The following is an 18,624-nucleotide window of genomic DNA, read 5'->3' on the forward strand; positions in this document are numbered from 1 at the left end:
CCTATTTTAAGAAGGTCTGACACAATACCTTAAAGAGGCCAGCTTTGACTATGGTTCTTAATCTACAGCTCAAGAAAAGGAAAATCCTAGATCCTTCATTAATTAATAACTATCACCCTTAGTACACTATTTTTCTATCCTTAACAAAATCAAAACAAGGATTTTGAGGTATAACAAATATACAGAAATATTCAAATCTGCTTGGGCAATGACTCTTTAAAAGAAATTTTCTAATTTATATTTATCTGTCCCTCTCTCTACTTTCCTCCCCTCAATTAGCAAATTAAAAAATAAAAACAAATTCCTCAATTCATAAATGTATAAATCCCAGAATACAAAATAAAACCACTTAAGTCATCAGCATTTTTATATATCACTAACAAATTCCAACAGTCAGAGTTACAAAGAGAAATTCCATTTAAAGTAACTACTGACAGTATAAATATTTAGGAATCTATCTGCCAAGGGAAAATCAGACACTATATGAGCAAAACTACAAAACTCTTTCCACACAAATAAAGTCAGATCTAACCAATTGAAAAAAATATTAAGTGCTCTTGGATTGGGCAAGCAAATATAATAAAGATGACAATACTACCTAAATTAATCTATTTATTTAGCGCTATACTAATCAGACTCCCAAAAAACTATTTTAATGACCTAGAAAAAATAACAACAAAGTTCATATGGAAAAACAAAAGGTCAAGAATTTCAAGGGAATTAATGAAAAAAAAAATCAAATGAAGGTGACCTAGTTGTACCAGATCTAAAATTATATTATAAAGCAGCGGTTACTAAAACCATCCGGTATTGGCTAAGAAATAGACTATTTGATCAATGGAATAGGTTAGGTTCAAAGGACAAAACAGCCAATAACTTTAATAATCTAGTGTTGGACAAACCCAAAGACCCCAGCTTTTGGGATAAGAACTCATTGTTTGACAAAAATTTCTAGGAAAATTGGAAATTAGTATGGCAGAAAGTAGGCATTGACTCACACTTAACACTGTACAACAAAATAAGGTCAAAATGGGTTCATGACCTAGGCATAAAGAATGAGATTATAAATAAATTGGAAGAGCATAGGATAGTTTACCTCTTAGACCTGTGGAAGAGGAAGGAATTCATGACCAAAGAAGAACTAGAGATCATTATTAATCACAAAATAGAAAAAAAATGATTATATCATATTGAAAAGTTTTTTTGTACAAACAAAACTAATGCAGACAAGATTAGAAGGGAAGCAATAAACTGAGAAAACATTTTTACAGTCAAAGCTTCTGATAAAGGCCTCATCTCCAAAATATATAGAGAATTGACTCTAATTTATAAGAAATCAAGCCATTCTCCAGTTGATAAGTGGTCAAAGGATATGAACAGACAATTCTCAGATGAAGAAATTGAAAATATTTCTAGCCATATGAAAAGATGCTCCAAGTCATTATTAATCAGAGAAATGCAAATTAAGACAACTCTGAGCTACCACTACACACCTGTCAGATTGGCTAGAATGACAGGGAAAGATAATGCGAAATGCTGGAGGGGATGTGGGAAAACTGGGACACTGATACATTGTTGGTGGAATTGTAAATACATCCAACCATTCTGGAGAGCATTTGGAACTATGCTCAAAAGGCTATCAAACTGTGCACATCCTTTGACCCAGCAGTGTTACTACTGGGCTTATATCCCAAAGAGATTTTAAAGAAAGGAAAGGGGCCCACATGAGCAAAAATGTTTGTGGCAGCCCTGTTTGTATTGGCCAGAAACTGGAAACTGAGTGGATGCCCATCAACTGGAGAATGGCTGAATAAATTGTGGTATATGAATATTATGGACTATTATTGTTCTGTAATAAATGACCAGCAGGATGATTTCAGAAAGGCCTGGAGAGACTTACATGAACTGCTGCTGAGTGAAATGAGCAGGACCAGAAGATCATTATATACTTCAACAACAATACTATATGATGATCAATTCTGATGGACATGGCCCTCTTCAACAAAGAAGATGAACCAAATCAGTTCCAATAGACAGTAATGAACTGATCCAGCTACACCCAGGGAAAGAATTCTGGGAGATGATTATGAACCACTACATAGAATTCCCAATCCCTCCATTTTTGTCTGCCTGCATTTTTTATTTCCTTCACAGGCTAAGTGTATACTATTTCAAAGTCTGACTCTTTTTATACAACAAAATAACTGTTTGGACATATATACATATATTGTATTTAACTTATGCTTTAACATAGTCAACACGTATTGGTCAACCTGCCATCTGGGGGAAGAGGTGGGGGGAAGGAGGGAAAAAGTTGGAACAAAAGGATTTGCAATTGTCTGTGCTGAAAAATTACCCATGCATATATCTTGTAAGTAAAAAGCTATAATTTTTTTTAAAATGTATAAATCCAGCAAAACAGATTTCTCAAATCATCATAACCAAAAATGTTCATGTTTGTACATTTAAAGTTCATCCCTTCTCTGATAGGAGATGAGTAGTTTTTTAGATTTATCTTCACGATGATCAGACTTCTGTTTCTTTTATAATGTTGTTGTCATTGTATAAATTGTCCTCCTAGCTCAACTCACTTCACTCTGAATCAGTTCACACATGTCTGACTGTCTGTTTTGTCATTTGCTGTTGTCCAACCATTTCAGTCATGTATGACTTTGTGATCCCCTTTTTAGGTTTTCATGGCAAAGATGCTGCAATGGTTTGCTATTTCCTTCTCTCACTTAAAAGATGAAGAATCGAAGCAGATAGGATTAAGTGTCTTATCCAGGTTCACACTCTGCTAATAAGTGTCTGAGGCCAGATTTGAATTCAGGTAGATGAGTCTTCCTAACTCAATGCCTGGCATGCCTGGCACAGTGTCACCTAGCTATCATTTCTTAGAACTCAGTAATATTCCATTACTTTCAAATACAACAATGAGTTTAGTCATTGCCAAGAGGAAGGCATTCTTTTACATTTTCAACTTTTGGTCTCTACAAGATGAGATGTTAGAAATTGTTTCATATTTTGTGATGGTATATTTGATCAGCGAGTATGTAGAGTTTGATAACTTTTGAAAGTATTGTTCTTAATATCTAGCAAAAAGCCTTCCACAATTTCTTCTTTAATTCTCTCTTGTTAAAAGTGAGTTATCACTATTACTTTCTTCCCATGCTCAAATCTCTCCTATCATTTTGTAATTTTTCTATTCATTAGATATATTATATATTTTGTCTTCTAGTAATTTGTGCCCATGCTTTATCCCCTCCTCCCACTAAATTATAAGCTTTTAGGAATTAAGGATTTTACCTCCTTAAACATCATATATTTCAAGTTCCTTAATCAATTGCATACAAATTGTGATTAGAAAGGAACAGCTAGTGTCAAACTGTGCATACCCCTTTATCTATCAGTGTCTCTACTGATATGTATTCCAAAGAGATCATAAAAGAGGGAAAAGGACACACATTTGCAAAAATGTTTGTTGCAGCTCTTTTTTGTACTAACAAGGAACTGGACAGTGAGTGGATGCCCATCAGTTGGAGAATGGCTAAATAAGTTATGGTATATGGATGCAATGGAATGTTATTATTATATAAAAAAATGAGGAGGTTGACTTCAGAAAAGCTTAGGAAGATTTACATGAACTTATGCTAAGTGAAGTGAGCAGAACCAAGAAAACATTGTATACAGTAACAATAAGTAACAAGATTATGTGATGATCAACTGGGATGGACTTGGCTCTTTTCAACAATGAGTTGATTCAAGGCATTTGCAAGATTTATGATAAAAATTGCCATCTACAACCAGAGAGAGAACTATAGAGACTGAATATACATCAAAGCATAAAATTTTTACCTTTGTTTTTGTTGTTTGTTTGCTTGTTTTTTCTCCTTTTTTGTATTTTTTCCCTTTTGATCTGCCTTTTTTTCCTGCACAGCATGAAGAATATGGAAATATGTTTAGAAGAATTGTATTTATTTAACCTATATCAGATTTCTTGCTGTCTAAGGAATGGGGGAAGCGGGAAAAGAGGGAGAAAAATTTAGAACACAAGGTTTTAAAAAGGTGAATGTTGAAAATTATCTTTTCATTTATTTGGAAAAATAAAATATTACTTTAAAAAAAAGAAACATCTAGGTGCCACAATAAGTAAGGTCTAGAATTAATAGGACTTGAGCTGAAATGTGGCCTAAGATACTTACTAGATGCATCACCCTAAACAAATCAATTAATCTCTGTTGGCATCAGTTTCTTCATCTGTAATACTGGGATCATAATATCATTTATCTCACAGGATTATGAAGATAAAGTGAAATAACATTTATAAGGCACTTTGTAGACTGCCTTTTTATATAAATGTTTTATTATTATTATCTATATATCTGTGGAATTAAAATCTTCTTGGTGGCTACCATTTTTTGCAGTTTCTGACAAAACAACCAGTATGAGATTTTAGTGGGCCACATTCCCTAATTCAAAGTTATCATAGACTCATATCATTATAGCTAGAAATGAATACAGAGGTCATCTAAATCAATCCTTTCACAGATAAAGAAACTAAAGCTCAGAAAGAACTTAGGTTCAAAATCATGCTCTGATACTTATTGGTTGGGTGACACTTTTGAATCCTCAATTTCCTCATCTGTAAAATGAGGGTAATAACAATAATATCTGCAAGATAGTTGTAAGGAAAGAACTTCACAAACTTCCAAGTCTTACAAAAAAGCAAATCAATGTTCCTTTTTTTTTTTTCCTCAAAGGGCTAAGTGAGTTGTCCAGGTCACACAGCCAAAAAGTATTAGGTGTCTGAGGTGGGATTTGAACTCACTCCAGGGTTGGTGCTCTATCCACTGTTCCACCTAACTGCTCCTACATCACTGTTATTCTTGAACAAGTGACTATTTAATAGTCACTCCACTGTTCCTGTGGTATTTAAAAAAAAAAAAAGTAAATGTACTTCTTTTATCCTCTACCTTTGTGTTTCACTATCTGCAAAGGAAGAATCAAGCACAGTACCTCTATCCTTAAAATCATGGTAAATTGGTAAAATTCAGAGGGAAGAAAGGACATAAAATGAATTAGGTAAAAAGTGTGTTCCTCCCTCTTCTTCTTTTCCTTCTCTTTACTGCCTTTTCTCCCTCCTTTCCTCCCTCTTCTCTCTTCCTTTCTTCTTTCTTTTTCTCTCCCCTCTGTTCTTTCACTCCCTTCCCCCTCCCCCCACTTCAAAAGCATAAACTTGACATAAAAAATAAAACTTACAATTAGAACTTTTCATTATTCAAATGGACTACCTCGGAAAGTCAAGCACAGACCACTTGTGGAGTATGACAGAAGAGAGTCTTTATTAGGTATGGATTAAGCAACATGACTTCTGAGGTCCCTTCCAACTATGAAAAAAAATATTCTCTGATTTATTAAAATTCTGTGAACTCATGTCACTGAAATGTTTTAATAATGCAGGCTGACAGATTAGGCAATCCTGACATTTTACAACACCTCAAAAATTCAGTAAAATAACAGTTTAAGTGAATGTGGAGCTGCTGAAAATTCAAAAGAAAATACATTTCAAACCTTGATCATTTGAGCTCTACTAATTTGGGATCTGAGAAAATTCAGACAGAACAAAGAAATTTCAGCTCAGTCCTGTCTATAAGGGGGAAGGAGGGGAGCAATGATCAACTAAGAAAGTAAAATGAGTCAGAAAGGTAAAGCTGAACAAAGAACCAGGCAAGCATACAAGAGTTTCTGGAAGGCTGTATGTTATAGCAAAAAAAAAAAGGAACAATGGCTCTGGAGTCAGGAAATTAGTTCAAATCCTATGTCAGATGCTTACTATCTAGGTGACCTTGGACAAAGTATATAAAATCCCTGGTTCTAGTCCTGGATAGTCTTTAACTCTAAATCTATGATCATAGCTCTCAACCTGTTAACTCCTCCTCTGCAACTTATTAATCATAACTGAATTGATTATGGATTGGAATGGGGAAAGACTTGAGGCAGTGAGACTTCACAATGACAGGCTATTTCAGTAGTGTAGATAAGAGTTGATGAGAGCTTTCACCTGGGTGGTAGCAATATCAGAGGAGAGGAGAAGGTATATTTGAGAATTATAACAAAGATGAAATTTGGGGGCAAGGAGTGAAGGTGAGTGATAATGAGAAGTCATAGAGCACATCTCGTTTGTGAATCTTAGAGAATGGAAGAATAGTGTTGCCTTCTATATTAATAGGGTGTGTGGAAAGTGGTTTGTTGGGAAATTGTTTTGGACATGATGAGTTTAAGATGTCTATTGGACATCCATTTCAATGGCAATTGGAGATGCAAAGCTGCAGTATAGCAAAGAAGTTTGGGTAGAATAGGTAGATTTGTGAATCTTTAGCACAGAAATGATAACTGAATTTGTGGGAAATGATGAAAAGGTCCTTTCTATTTGTAAAATTCTCTAAGCAATGAATACTATATTTCGAGGGCCAAACTTTGCCAAGTTAAGAAAACAAATTTATTTCCCAGAAAAGCAAAAGCATTCATTAATACTTAATATTCCTGAAAGGAACCATAGACAAAAAATCATCACCAATATTAAATTTATATGCATCCATTGCTTTAGCAGTTAAGATCATAAAGTAAGCACCAACGGAAATATAGAAAGATACTGATAGTAACACAATAGGGATGAAAGATTTCAGTATCCCTCTTTCAGGTTTAGATAAATCTAACAGATTAACAAAAGTGAAAATACACAGGAGAACTAGTGTTAATTTTTTGCATATACTCACTGAAAATTATTCATGTTTATTTATTAAATCAGGTTCTCCTTTTGGTACTCCTCTTCCTTCCATTCCTAGCAAACTGTTTGGCTTAGTTCTTAGTATCAAAGGTAACATGACAGCATTTCTTTTCTAAAATACTTTAATCTGTGTACATATTCAATTTATATCAGATTGATTGCTGTCTTGAGGAGAGAGGAAGAAAGATAGGTAGGGAAACACAAAATCTTACAAAAATAAATGCTGAAAATTATCTTTCCATGTATTTCAAAAAATAAAATTCTATTGAGAAAAACAAACAAAACCCCCCAAAATACTATAGATTGTTATTTCATTTGTTTAGATCACATTTCCCCAATAGAATGAAATTTGAGGGTTTTTTTGGATTTTTTAAAAAAACATTTGAGATTTATATCATGAATTTCAGTTCAAGATACTATATGTTCTGAGTAGTGTCTTGTCACATCACAGAAATTTGGCAATTGAAAAGTATGATGCTAGGATGAGAAAAAGACTTTTGTTCTTAAATTAAGATGACTTCTGTAATAAGCACTCACATTTATCTATTATTTTTAAGATTACAACTTATAAAGTACTTATTAGATAAACGAGGAAATAAGGTATAGAAACTTAAAGTGAATTAGTGAATAGATGCATAGCTAGTAAGTATTAGTGCTAGATTTCAAATCCAAGCCTCTTGACTTCAAATTATAAAATTCCTTGAGGTCAAGGATTACATTGATTCTTAACTACAAGAGCCACATTCCAAGTGGAGTGCTGCATAGCCTGAGTTCAATAAATAGAAAATGCATTACACTGGAAATATGAAAGCTAAAGATCGACTATTTATTAAATCACTTAACCACTTTGTGCCTCAGTTTCCTCATCTGTAAAATGTACTAGAATCCCTTTCAGTTATAAACCTTTCATCCTCTAATACTACTTGGCTGACAAAGTGATGTTAGTAAGTCATTTATTCAGAATATACTACTTATTAAGAGGCTAGTGTTATAGAGTATACAAATAAGTGAGATAGTCCCTGACTTTAGCTTTCAAAAAGTATAGAGCCACAATCATCCCTATAATAAATTTAAAAGAAATCATAAATGATATAATTTCATTACACTCCATAATATATATATAATATAAATTTTTTTCACAAAACAGATCTGAATTTACCTAATATTTCACATTACCAAATGAATGGAAGTTTTTTTTTCCTCCGCTGCAAATATTTCTAAAACACTGAATTGAGAACTTTATTTGAAATTAAATATACCATATGGTTTATATGTTTCTTGTCTACCTTGTCTACCTTGAAATTACTATCTTTACTAAAGCTTCTCTGGAGTCTAACTGTCTAAAATAACTGCTGAGAGGGAACAGTGAAAGATTCATTCTATTGATTCTATTATCAGTCAGTCTTTCTACCTTCAGTTATAGGGATAAACTTTTGCTTAATGGTGCCATCTTAATAATGTGTATTGGATGTGTGTGTGTGTGTGTGTGTGTGTGTGTGTGTGTGTGTGTGTGACAGAAAGAGAGAGAGAGAGAGAGAGAGAGAGAGAGAGAGAGAGAGAGAGAGGTGCAGTAAGGAGGGAAAAAAGGCAAGATAGAAGTAAAAGACAAATAAGTAACTATGAATAAGATTATTCAAACTATCAAGTTTCCTACAGCTAAGGAAATATAAATCCTAGCTCTACCTCCGTAATTAGCGAGCTATAAACAGCATTTTAAATTGACAGAGTTAGAAGCACTACTATTACTGAGTTAATAGGGTAGATGTTCTTCCCAATAACCAAAAAATGGGAAAGTTTCTAAGGAGTGCATTGGGAATATCTTACTTTAGTACTTAGAAAACTAATCCTCTTCAAACTAAGTTTCCCAGTGTATAGGGGGATGTAACACATTAATGATCATTTAAAGGGATTAGGGGGAGCAGAGGAGAAGAGAAAAATCAGACTTTACTAATAGTTAAATCTCCAGTGCTGAAAATGGCACATTATTGTATTGCTGAAGGGAACTTTGAGAGTGCCCTTGTGGGTCTTTTATGATCCCAAATGGTTTGCTGTCATCAAAATTAAGTTTTAAAATGTCTTATTTTTTTTTTAATCTGGTGATGACAGGTAACTGGGAATCCAGGAACTCCCACAACCCCTAAAGACTTGAAATTACAAATAAACCCAAGGAAAACAGAAAAGTGAATATGAGTAGGTTTCAGGAATTTCCAATAAACTGTGCTTGGACATTGAAAAGGATCATCAAGAATCGAAGTGATCAGAAAAGGACAGAGGCTGCTAATGTAATGAAAAGGAGGGACAAAAGGACAACTGTTCAGATTGTATTGCTAAAAGAAAAGCCAAAAATGTGATGGGCAAAGCACCTATAAAAGATTCAAGAGAACACATGGATGATATTGAACAAAGTAAGAAGATATGGTAGAATGAGAGCTACATCAGTTGAGGGACTAAGAATACCAATATGATCAGACATCCATCATAATGCCACAAGAAATAATAAGAATCCTACTGGCTTCTTCCTTAGTATTTTTGATGAGTTCTTACCTCCTAGAGGAATAAAGTTTCAGGGATATTTTATTTCATACAAAGGACTAATGATCATTAGACTATAAAATACCAAAACTCAGTTTCCTGACAAACACCTTAGTAATTTTTGCCAACCATAGGTCTTCTGAAGGTTTCAAATTCTTCCATATTTTGCACATCATCAAACATATAAAATATCTTGATTTTTTTCCCTACCATGTCATTATTACATAGGTTTCTTACTGAGTCAGCCTGTGGGTAACAGATAATAACATTTTTTGTCTTCATCCATTACACACACATACACAAACATTATATATATATATATATATACATAATATGATTTGTATATATTTATATGCATATATTATATAAATGTATAAACATGTATATTTGTATGCTTATATAAATAAATATGTAGAGAAAACTTTATTTTTGAAGAACATAAAAATTCAAGCTGACTGGATAAATCTGTAATGATAAACTTTCTATTTTCTAAGATCATATCAAAATTAGATCTTGAAAATTCTCAAAAATGATTCAATATATTAAACAATTTGTCCACGTTTCTTTAAAAGTAACTTTTTTTGCCTTCCTTCTTGTCTCATAATTCTATTATGAATTCTACTACAGGAGAAAACCACATGCAGCATGATTATCATAAAACACACACACACACACACACAGATATATGCAATTTAAAAGACATTTACAATGAACCAATAGGAAATTTGAGCATGAAAAGCAATCTTATAATTTCTTCAGCTCTTACATATTCCATTCCCCTCCATCTGAATATCCAAACCAATCCTTGTAGGTGACCTAACTTTAGCCAAACACATGTATCAGATGGGAAAGCATCAACACATTATTCAATCCACCCAAGCTGTCTGTTTGGGAGATGTTTCAGGACTGATTAATGACAGAAAGCAAAGAGGAAAGCACAGGCCCTTGCTGTCAAGGTCAACTGTACAAGTAGACAGAACCCTGAATCCTGGGGAAGTTGCCAAACATAAAGTCAGGCTCCAGTCTTCAAGCTTTGGCTACTGTGTTGTCATTCACCACTCTAACTTCCAGGAAACCCTACACACAAGATGTAGAGGCATATGGTGTCTTCCTACTAACTTAGTGTAAATGAGGGCTCTAATTTAAGCTCTAAACCCTTTAGAGTCCATTGCCAGCAAGATAAAATACTTAATGACATGCTATTCTGAGTACCATATTTTATACAGTATGTCAGGCAGTCCGTGGTTCAATGATTTTGAATGTGGGGCCAACAATTACTAAATCAATCCATATCTTTCAGATTAAAATCAGCCTTTGGGGATGGGGAATGGACATTGTTGTATATGGACATGTATGTTCCCTGATAACTACTAAAATTTCTACAAAGTTCCTAAATGAATGGGTCTATTTTTCCTACCCTGAGGAACTCAACGTAATAGGATAAAATACTGGATGATCTAGAAGCATTGAATATCAGAAATGGAAGGAGCTGCAGAGATGCTTCAGTGTAATCCATAATTGAAGGATACCTTCTACAAGATCACTGATAAGTGGCCATCCAGCTTTTGCCTTAATCTATGGGTATGGTATGGGGGCCAATTACTTCATGAGGCAACCAATTCTACTTCTGGAACACTCAATACATCATGATCAATAGTCTTCTTGATTCACTAACAGGCCAAATGTTAGATGACTCCTTTTCAGGTATGTCATACTGAGGATTCCTTTTTTTTTCTTGGATAGAGGTCAGACTAGGTGACTTCTAGATAAATTTGAACTCTAAAATTCTGTGTCCTGTGGCATTAATGACTAGACATGGATTTGGATCCAGATAATGCCACTTATTAGTTGTGTGACCTCAAACAACTCATTTCATCTCTGTGAGCATCAGTTCTCCAGTCTATGAAATAGGAATAATGATGTTTCCATTTCATACTTTACAAAGTTGTTGCAAGGATAAAATGGGGGAAATATGGAAAGTACCTCAGAAACATATGTAAATATTAGCTACTATTAAACTGGAAAATGCACTGACTGAATAGCATCTCCATATGAAGTGCCATCATAATGACTGAATTATTTCATGTGCCTTTGAACTGGAAGAAATCTCAGAGATTATATAGTCTACCCCACTCTTATTTTACAGTTAGGGAAACTGATTTACTGAGAAGAGATGTTAAATAGTATAGTAAGGATTCAAATTCAATACTTCATATTCCTATATTGTATAGCTTCTCACTCAATTATCTTCACACATATAGCATTTTAAAGTAGAAGTCTCATACAACAAACTCACACAGATGTATGTGGCAGAAAATTAGATTTAAAACAGGCCTTCTGACTCCACATCCAGTACTCATTCCACTAGATTATAATTTTTTATATCATCAACAATGTTTTTTGACAAACCAACATTTATAGATTGATTTGAGGTTTTCAAAATGCTTTACATAAATTATTCCACTTGATTCTCACAATAAACTCAATAAATTTTACAGATGATGAAACTGAGTCTGAGAAGTTATAGACTTGAGTGAAGTTATATAACTAGTAAGTGTCTGAGGCAGGATTCAAACAGTCTGTAAAACTCATTTGAACCCAATTTGATCCATATTTTTGATGCTTTACTTTCTTCCACGTTTAACAATCTAGTAACTCTGTCTATTACTCTACTGAAAATACAGTACTTTAATCTCCTGTTTTCATGTATGTTTGCTTTGGCCGTCTCTCATACTGGAATTCTCTGAAGCTAAATTTCTTCTTTAAATTTCCTTGACTTATGGAAAGTATTATCACTTCTTCCAGGTGCTAATGCCTCCCTCTCTCAGATTGCTTGCCAATTTGTCTGTATCTACCATATATGTGCCTAGTTATTTATATGTTGTTTCAGATGAAAAAAAGTGTAAGCTTCTTGGAAGCAGGGACTGTTTTTGTCTTCCTTTGTATTCCTAAAGAGCTTAGTACAGTGCTTAGAACAAAGCAAGTGTTTAATAAATGCTTGTTGACTTACTAAATTTCAGCATCAGTGTGTAATACATGTTGGCTTTTTAATAATAGTTATTCAAAGCTTCATAATACCAATCAGACAGCTGTTGGTAAACAAAATGATAGCACAAGAACAGATGGGAGACAAAAAGTCTCTGTGTATTAGAGAGCTTTACTTTGTTTTGCAGAAATCTTCTAAAACCATTGAGGAGAAACGGGACTCTCTTTTTCCTTGGTCACAGTCAACAATCTTCCAAGCTGATTTCATCATATCTTATATACAGTACATTACTTGAAACTTTACCACCCCTCCTATTCCACAAGGCAACACAATGCAATGCACTGATGTCTGAATTTTTAATCAGGAAAAGCTGAGTTCAGGTATTGCATTTGATGCATGTTTTTTCATGATCACGAGCAAGTTTGAATCCTTCAAATAATTCTCTAAGTCTAAGGTGCAGATGATTGTAAGCAGAAGGACTTTTAATACCAGGAATTCCCTGGTATAAATGAATTTTCAGATAAATATTTTAAAAATATTTTTCCACTTTACCCCAGCCCTGCTTTCTCTGTTAGTATAAAGCATCCTTAGATTACCAAAGTAAAAATAAAATGATTTCTCAAATCATTTGATCATTAAAAAATGTCAAGATGGGCATATTCCATTGTACCTTTAAGATATAGCTTGATGCCAAAATATTTCAGAAAAAAATTAAATTGATATCTTTTGTTATTACTGAACTATTTGTACCAGTAATCACATTACTGGCATTATAGATACAGCCTATCTCATAAGGATTTGCATTTTATAAAACAGACACAATGCAAGAGATGACATTACTAGGTTAGCCATTAATTTTCCCCTTCTCTACATCTTTACTTCCCAATTCCCCCAACTCTTTCCTGCTATTTGGGCAAATCAGTGCTGAGACTTCTTTGCTCTCAGTTTTATCTAGCACTTAATTTTAAAAACTGGTAATATATATATATATATATATATATATATATATAATATATGTATACATACACACACACACACATATATAACTAGAAAACAAAAAAAAACTAGAATGAAAATCAAAAGGATATATAGGCATATATACATATATGTATATGTATAATTATATGCAAGGATATCTACATGTACATACTTAATTTATCTGTTGGAGGTAAAGATTTCTCAGATGTTATAAACTGCTCCACTTTTTCAAAAAAGTAGACAGAGAAATCATGGTAAGTTTATGCAATTGACTTCAGTAAGGCAGTCTATTTATTTTACTACCATTATATTGAGCTGAAGGCAATAATTGCCACTTAATTTTTCATAAAATCTTTGACTGTTTCTCAGTGTTATGGTGAAGATCAAGCACATGTGAAAGCTAGCTATTATATTTTCATATTAAAATTCTCTGAGAGGGCAAAAGGAAAGAAGAAAAATAAGAAAGGAAGGAGGAAGGTAAGAGTGTATTGAAGGAAAAAGAGGAAGAGGAAGAGAAGACAGTAGAAAGAAAAGGAAGGAAGAAGAGAGGAAGGGAGGGAGAAAGGAAAAGAAGGAAGAAGAAAAGAAAGAAGGAAAGAAGAAGGAAGAGGCTGAAGGACAGAACAAGGCAGGAAATGAGAGGGGAAGGCAGACTGAGGGATAGGAAAGGAAGAGATAAAAGAAGAAAAAAAGAAGAGAGAAAGAGGAAGAATGGATGGAAGGTGAAAGAAAAAAACTTGGAGAATAAAAAAGATGGAAGACATAGAAAGAAAAAAAAAAAGGAGGAAACCCACTACCATCCTACTAGATCCTGAGAAATGAGTTAGTATCCTTTTGGGCATGTTGGGCAATTGAATTAACTTTTTGACTAGGAGAAGGACATAATGGTCTCTCCCCATACCCAATCCATCATACATATAGGAGTTAAAATGTCCTTTCTCAAAAAGTGTCCCTTTTGGTATACTCTACTGGGCTCTTAAATACCCATCATTCCAGATGCAAAATCTTCAACTTTTCACCTTTCTTTTCTATTGCACCATCCTGATCATTTCAGGAAATTTTTGGACAGGAAATTTTTATTCAATCAAACAAATCTTTTTCACTTGTTTTTTTTTTTAATAATCCTCTTATACGTTGCTCATTTTTGCTCTAACCTTTGCATACATTTTTTTCGCCTAGAATTATCCATTTCATTTTGATTCCACTCCCATTTTTCTGTACTTCAAATTCAACTCAATCTGTGCCTTATTTAGTAATTTTCCCCTTGTTGATTTGGCATGCTTTACATTTCATTTCCCAGCAAGATTTTATAATATGTATGTATATGTATTTATACATAGGTATAGATACATTTATAAGAATCATGCATAATATTGACACTCATTTCTAGGTCTCTATGTAGATATACTCTTGAATTTTCAATGTTTGCACATGTTTTGTTTTACTGCCTTTATAGGCTATGCTCATGACACATTAATTTGCATTCACTTATGTGTTGCTTTCTGAAGTGAAGTATAAGAACAGAAAATATGAAAATAACTGATTCCTCAAATATTTATAAGCTCTCTAAAGTGAGTGGCTTCTTCAGGAGGCAGTATAGTAGGGGGAAAAAACTAATGGAGTTAGATAAAGAATCTAAGTTTAAAACTTGGCTCAGGCATTTTCTTACCTGTTCAAGACCATTCTCATTGGGTTTGAGCTTTTCCACCTAGATGATGTCTAAGATTCCATCCAAGTTTATAATTTGTGGTCCTTTTATATACCCTATATATTCCCAAAAGGTATATGGGAGGTGTGAAGGGCAGTTTGAACACAAAAAGTGCTTATTAAATGTTGCCTGAGTAACAAGCTTTGAAGAATGACCCTTCGGAATCTATTAGATACTAGTCATAGCATACCCAAAGATGAAAATAATTTATATTATTATTTCTATTGCATCAGTGGGTTCAGTGAACAATAACTATGACCTAGTTACAAGATATTAATGAAACTGAGTGGTTATAAATACATGATTACAAAATCAAAACAAACCTCCTCCTTTGGGATATCTCCTCATTCAGTAGCTTAAAACAAACACCCATGGAAGTCAAAGGAAAAGCATTAGTAGAACAAAGGAAGGTCAAATTTAAGTCATAAATTATTAGTCCAGAAAAGCCCTCCAGGGTTTGAGTGTTCTTCTTTCTGCCTTTAGAAAAAAAAATAGAATATTCTAAAATAAAATATATATATATATATATATATATATATATATATATATATATATATATATATATAAAACCCATTTCTGCTAGATGGTTGATTTCTAATTTTTTTAAGATTTCAGAAACTAAAGAGTTTTAATTTCTACAGTTATTTCTTCTCATAGTTACTTATCATGTTATCCTAAAATAAATAGAAAATGAGGTCATTTCAACAAAATAAATTTTATGACAGGAGCCAAAATTAAAGGCATTCTAAAAAATTGAACTGTCTCAGAAACAGATTATTTTCTCCCTCCCACCTTATTTTAGTGGATCTGTGATTTACAGATCACAACACCTTCTCATAATTTGATTCTTGTCCATTTATTCCATAAAGAATATATCCAACAAACTGAAGTCATAGATCAGAGTATCCTAGAAACAAAGTTGAGAGGGTCCTTAGAGGCCATCTAATCCATTTTTCTCATTTTGTAGAAAAGCATACTAAGGCCTAGGGAAGCCACATGATTTTTCTGAAAATACAGAGATGGTAAGTACCAGAAGTAGAAGATTTTATTCTTGTCCTAATATCTCAGAATTTTAGGGCATAATTATGATATTACTATATGCAATTAAATATGCTTTATGTCACTTATTATATACAAGTTATCATTGATCACATTATAAGTAAGAAAATGTACATTCAAAATTTAGTTTAAAGAATTTGTTGTTATTCAAGACATTCAACTTATCCCATTTGGAATTTTCTTGGCAAAGAAAACTGGAGTGGTTTGCCATTTCTTTTTCTAGTTCATTAAACAGATGAGAAAACTGAAATAAACGGGGTTAAATGACTTGCACAGGGTCACACAATTAGTAAGTAACTATCTGAGGCCAGATTTGAACTTGGTCTTACTGACTCAAGGCCCAGTGCTCTATCCATTGGGCAACCTTGAACTTTTAGTTGCCCTTTGGGATTTTGTCAGAGGGACATTATTTTATCTGAAAAATGATTCCAGTAAAATATGTTAATATTATAGGGAAGCAAAGTGTAAGGATAATTAGGCATTTTTCTGCATTAAAATTATTAATAGGAGAATATACCAAAAATTGCTGTTAAGATCATTACTTGCAAATATGTTTAAATAATTATAATACTGACATATTTTAATAATTATTTAAAGCAATTCTGCTTTCAAGCTCTTTTCAAAGTAGGGAGATTGATGATCAGAAATGTAATGGTAGTAAGGTAACAAGAGTGAGGAATTACTGATCTCTCATGAGATCCTACAGCACTTAGTGTCCATAATACTTACTTGGCTATTAAAAGTCTTTGTGAGGAGGGACTGTTCTTCTTTTTTTTTTTTTTTTTGTATGCCTAGTTCCTGGCACACAGTGCATATTTAAAGAATGCTAATTTATTTATCTGACAACATAATGCTGCCTTGATGTAATTTGTGTTACCTGAAATTCCCATATAATAGTATCCTACTTAATAATGTCTAACTAAGTAGCTATATGATGCTGGACAAGTAATTTAACTTAGCCTCAGTTTCCTCATCTGTAAAATGAGAATAAAAACACATATATAATGTATGCTAGTTATTATTCTTATTTTTTGTAGTGGTGGTAATGGCTAAACTCTCTTCCGAAAAGTCAATCAGAATAATAGATTCTCCATTCAGCTGCTAATTCTAAAATCTATCTATCCCTAACCTCTCTCTTGACTCTTTAATTTCACATCTCTAGCAATCTATTGATATCTCAAACTAGATACCACATTAACAACTTAATCTCAAACACATCTAAAGCCAAGTTCACTATTTTGCACCAAAAATTCTCTTCTCCCTAAACATCAACCTCCTAGTCATATAGACTTGCAAGAGAGCTGTCATCTTCAACTTTCTAACTCTCTCAACCCCCACATCCCATCTGTCTTGTTGATTTTTCTTCAATATCTTTCATATGTTTTCTTTTCCCTCTCTCTGTTACCACTCCAATTCTAATGCAGGCCTTCAAACCTAGAATACTGCTCCAATTTGTTGGATGGTCTCCTTGCCTCACTATTCTCCCCACTTCAGTTCATCCTCCATTCAGCTATCAAAACGATCTTTCTAAAGCCCAGGAATGATCATGCTACTCACCTATTTAATAAAATCCAGTGGTTCTCTGTTACCTTCAGGATAAGTATAAAATCCTCTGTCTTTTAAAGCCCTTCATGATCAAACCCCTTACTATTCTTCCAGTCTTCTTAGATCTTAATCCAAATCCCCTCATTCATATTCATGCTTTTTCAGGCACAAAATACTCTATCTCCCAATTCCATGAATTTTCACTGGCTATTCCCCATGCCTGGAATTCTCTCCTTTACCTCTGCTTCCTAGCTTCCTTCTTCTCCTTTATTTCCTTCAAATCGCAGTTTTCCCACCTCCCTCAGCCCACTCTTAAGAGTACCCTCCTAAAATATAATGTGGTAAATATATAATTATAAAGTTATATATGTGGTAAATACACACATATATATAAATATTATATATGTATGTATATATGTATATACATACTAGCTATTATTATTATTTAGTAGTAGCAGTGGTGGTGGTGGCGGTGGCAAAACATTCTTCCAATAAGGTAGGAAGATAAACAGTTGAAGTGTGATTCTACTCCTATCACTCTAAGTCTTCTCCAGAATAAACATTTCCAGTTTCTTAAATAATTGTCTTTTGGTGTGGTTTTGAATTTCTCACCAATCTGCATACCTGAATGTTTGTTTTTTTCACTTAGCTCTTCGTTTTTATATTATAACTCTAGCTAAATTATATTGTTTTTTTGGGGGGGATTGCATTTAGGAACTACATATCTCCTTCTTGTGACATTTGAAAACATTTGCTGGAACTTTGTATGAAAAATGCAGATTATTTTGACCTTTTGAGAATTAAATGTGGATTTAAATGTGCAAGTGCTTTGCAGATTCTAAATTCATCCACTTGTTAAAAAAAATATATATATTGACTTCCTAGCTGTGTGACCCTGGGCAAGTCACTTAACCTCAATTGTCTCAGTAAATATATAGATATAGATATATAGAGAGATAATACAATTTTTATGATAATTATTAATTTTAAAAATCCTGATACTCTTCTTACTATTCTAAAAAGAAAATA

The 18,624-nt window shown here is 33.2% G+C and overlaps 1 protein-coding gene across 24 annotated transcripts in view; it reads right to left on the reverse strand.

Moving 5' to 3' along the window:
- The window catches only part of RBFOX1 (RNA binding fox-1 homolog 1), a 1,699,751-nt gene that overhangs the window by 1,525,720 nt on the left and 155,407 nt on the right, over positions 1-18,624 (reverse strand). The window lies entirely within an intron of this gene.

This window comes from Antechinus flavipes, chromosome 1 (assembly GCF_016432865.1).
Source record: "Antechinus flavipes isolate AdamAnt ecotype Samford, QLD, Australia chromosome 1, AdamAnt_v2, whole genome shotgun sequence".
Taxonomy (NCBI): Eukaryota; Metazoa; Chordata; class Mammalia; order Dasyuromorphia; family Dasyuridae; genus Antechinus; species Antechinus flavipes.